The sequence below is a fragment of the Myotis lucifugus genome, unplaced genomic scaffold (genome assembly GCF_000147115.1).
Source record: "Myotis lucifugus unplaced genomic scaffold, Myoluc2.0 scaffold_55, whole genome shotgun sequence".
Taxonomy (NCBI): domain Eukaryota; kingdom Metazoa; phylum Chordata; class Mammalia; order Chiroptera; family Vespertilionidae; genus Myotis; species Myotis lucifugus.
Genome location: NW_005871103.1, coordinates 4,430,752 through 4,434,562, shown reverse-complemented (window position 1 = coordinate 4,434,562; position 3,811 = coordinate 4,430,752). Strand labels below are relative to the sequence as shown.

General features: G+C 49.6%; 1 protein-coding gene across 5 annotated transcripts in view; it reads left to right on the top strand.

Moving 5' to 3' along the window:
- The first annotated feature begins 2,614 nt into the window (after positions 1-2,614).
- The window catches only part of CUNH3orf14 (chromosome unknown C3orf14 homolog), a 13,194-nt gene continuing 11,997 nt past the window's right edge, over positions 2,615-3,811 (top strand). For 2 of the 5 annotated variants that reach the window (XM_014456117.2, XM_014456116.2), the window contains exons 1-2: positions 2,637-2,751; positions 3,328-3,438. The gene's annotated coding sequence lies outside the window, so the exon portion shown is untranslated. Of the gene's footprint in view, positions 2,752-2,960; positions 2,980-3,327; positions 3,439-3,811 lie in introns of those variants that run through there. The other 3 variants (XM_023754060.1, XM_014456118.2, XM_006089043.3) reach the window with 3 other exon arrangements.

Sequence of the window (3,811 nt, the reverse complement as noted above, 5' to 3'; positions counted from 1 at the left end):
TTATAGCTAATTTGCCTACAAACATCAGTGGTCATAATAATCTGGCCACTCAGTGTATATCCTTATAGAATTTATGACTAAACTAGAGGCTCAGTGCACGAAATTCTTGCCCGGGTAGGGTCCCTAGGCCTGGCCTGCGTTCAGGGCCGATCAGGGCCTTCTGGCTAATGGCTGGGGCCTTCCTCTGTTCTGCACCGCCCCCTGGTAGTCAGTGCACATCATAGCGAGTGACTGAACTCCTAGTTTCCTGGTCAAACTCCCGAGGGGACACTTTGTATATTAGCCTTTTATATATATAGAAGAAAAGATGATAGTATTTTCTCAATAATGAGGATAAGGGGACAATGATATCAAGCTGATGAACAGAACTAGTCCAAGGTTAGGAAATATAAACCTCACTACACATTTACAGAATGCCCCATTATGGGCCAGGTATTACTCAGAAGGTTGCAATAATTCACAGAATAGACCATGAATATCTCACCCAGGAAGTACCCAAATTTATCTAATAAATACAGAAGCTGTACAGTAATAGATAGCCTGCAATTGCCAGTGTCTTTCCTAGCTCTGTGTCTCACAGAAAGGCTTAGCTGTGGCCTATGACCTGAGGAGGGGAAACCTACATAATATTATTAACCAATGTCACCCCAATAGGTTTAATTTCAACAAATAAAGTGAAGATAGCAATCCAAATATCCTCCTATCACCACAGACCTTTAAGTAGAGAGTAAGTTCTTTTCTGGAGGCTGAAGAATTATCACTGTCTATGTAGATAACCTCTAAGGGTCTGTGAGACACTAAGAATATTTCAACTACTAGTCTCCTAAAACCTGTATGAAAATTTCTAAGGCAGTAGGTGAGCAAAGTTTGTTTTAAGCAACGTACAACTATTTAATGTACACTCTCAGTTCTGAGCAAAGTTTGTTTTAAGCAACATACAAATATTGAATGTACATTCTCAGTTCCCTATTTCATGCAACCCATTACCAACTTAAGGAAAATCCTTAAATTAAGTAAAAGATAAACAAGAATGCCTTGTAACCTCTATTTCATTCCTAGAACACAGGGCCAATCAAGGGTCTATTTTTCATGTTTACTAAATAAAACTATGGAAGAACTAAGTCAAAGGTTCTATGACCTGAAGACAGACCTCTATGACCTCATGATGGAATTTCATTTGGGGATTTCATCTATTCATTCAAAAAATATTTACTGAGCACTTACACGTCAGGCAATTCTAGTTGCTAAGAACAGAACAGCAAATAAAAGGTAAAAATACCTGATCTTTAAAAACTCAAAGACACAGACCATAGTATGGAGGTTACCAGAGGGAAGGGAGTTCAGAGTAGTAAAGGGTAAAAGGGGATCAAATACAGGATGATGGGCTCATAGTCTAATATACAGATAACCTATCATAGAATTGTACACTTGAAACCTATATAATATTAACCAATGTCACCCCATTAGATTAACTGAAGTGAAAATGAAGATCCAAGTTTCCTCCGAAGAAAATACTTGTTCTTAGGGCATTCACATTCCAGTAGGGGGTACACTGGTAAACAAATGAACAAGTGACTATAAGATATGCAGGGGCTGGCGGAGGCCGGCAAAGGGGGAGAAGTGGAGACATCAGTAATACAGTCAACAATAAAAATAAATAAAGGAAACGAAAGATGAGAATGGTGCTGTGCTGTGTGGTGGAGAAAAACAGAGGAGGAGGAGGACAGAGAGAAGAGGTGGAGCTGTGCTTCTGAAAGGAAACAACGTGGACAGAGGAGGAACCTGGTCTATGGAAGTACCTGGAAGTGCCATGGTCCCCATGTGAGACCTAAGTTTTAGGTATTGAGGAAGAAAAAGAACAGAAGACCTCTGGGTTGGAGTCCTAGCCCTTTGCCTTTTACCAACTCAGAAACCTTAGGAGAAAACTGCTTTCCGTCTCTGGAACCTCATGCTCCCTCTGTGATGATGACAGCACTACCTCCCGCGCAAAGCGATTTCAAGGGGAAGGCATGTGTAAGAACGTCCTTATGGCCCCCTTACGGCCCCCGGGGGTGACTCCCCGGTGTGTGTCCTGAGGGCAGCGGGAGATTTAATCAACTCTCTCTGGCTTCAAGCCAGGACCTAAAGAAGCGACCGAGCTTGTTTCTTCTCCTGCCCAGGGAGGACACTGGTACCCCTCTCACCCGGCCCAGTGGGATTCGGTGAATGGGATAATCACATAAACACAGCGACGGGCACACAGCTCAAGCCGGGGAAAGCCATCCACTGCTCCTCTGGGTGTGCGAGCTGCAGGGGCCGGCCCGCCCGCTGCTCGGCAGGGGACACCCACGGGGAACTCTTCCAAGTAAAGTAAGTGCTTTTACTGACTGCCAAGCCCATGGGAACGTGCCGGACCGTCCGGACTGCTTCCTCACATCCACACTGTGACACTGCAGCTTCCAAGCGGTCAGCCGCGTCCTCGAAGCCTGTTGAACACATCCAGATCCCATTTTAAACGGTCTTGAAGCTGAGTCCGCGCCGAAAGCAGGTTCCCGGGGCTCTCCTCTCAGCCAGCGGCTCCGAGGGCTCGCCACTGACCTCGCGCTCCGAGGCGCCTTTATCACGCCGTGATGACGTCACTGGAGACGGCTGCGTGGCCACGCCCAGGCCCGTCCTGAGACCCGGCCGTGCGCAGACGCTGTGCTTTTCCGGAAGAGGTCGGAGTGGGGTCCCGCCGCATCAGGGGTCGCCGGACTTGCCCGAGCGGCCCAGGTGCCTGCAGGGCGGGGGGACCTCCGCTGGGGGGGGGGGTCCCCGAGCCTGTGGGTGTGTAGGCAGGACGTGGGGTGGTCGGAGGGCTGAGGGCTGCGAAACCGCGCGGATCTTCGGTTCAAAAGGCCGAATTCTTGTGGGGTTCGTCTGAAGTGCTGATGCCAGGCGTCACAGGAGAGAGGGGTGACCCTGGATCAACTTTCTGGGATGTCCTTGGCGCGGCACTGGGTACTGGGAGGAGGGCAGCGAGGACTGGGCCGCAGGGATTTTAGGGGAAATATCTGTAACCCCATCCTGGGGGGGTGGGGGTGAGGGCCGGGGGTGGGGGAGGGGTGATTGCTGTCCTTGGTGCTGAAGGCAAGACAATGGCCCCTGGAGGAGGAAGCCTGTGGAGGGCAGGCAGGCGGGGCGGTGTGCGAATGCCTGGCCCGGCTCCCTGCCCTGCACTCGGTCTCTCCACAGCCCGGGGCACGTGGGCGAATAGCAGTCAGTGTGTCATTTCATAAAGTTTAGGAAAGCCGGTGCTTCATTGCAGCGTTGCAGGAAGGAATTTTATGCCTGTCTTTTCCCCCTTAGGGCTGGCCCCCTCCACTTTTGCACCCAATCAGATGACTTGCCTTCAGGATCCCAGCCTCTCAGAGCACTTGCTGGACCTGCTCCCGGACTGGCCTGGGCTCTTCAGCCAAGGTGAGCTAGCTCATGCGCCATGGAAATGGCCTTCCCAGACTCGCCAGGTGTGAGTCCCGAGCAGCCAGGGTGAGGTCGAGGGACCAATGGTGCTTTTCCCACAGTTAAACACAAAAAACACCTTCCTATTTGGAAAAGAGATGGTGGGACAGGGCAGTCTTCCAACAAAGGGAGCTTTCAGTGGTTCTAATACTTGTTTGCCCCTCTCTCTCTCTCTCTCTCTCTCTCTCTCTCTCTCTCTCTCTCTGTGTGTGTGTGTGTGTGTGTGTGTGTGTGTGTGCGCCCCCCCCCCCCCTCTCGGAAAAAAGGCTCTCCCGGGAAAAAATTTTAAAAAAAGAGATTTTTTTTCTTTTTTTTTTCTAAAAAAAAAAAT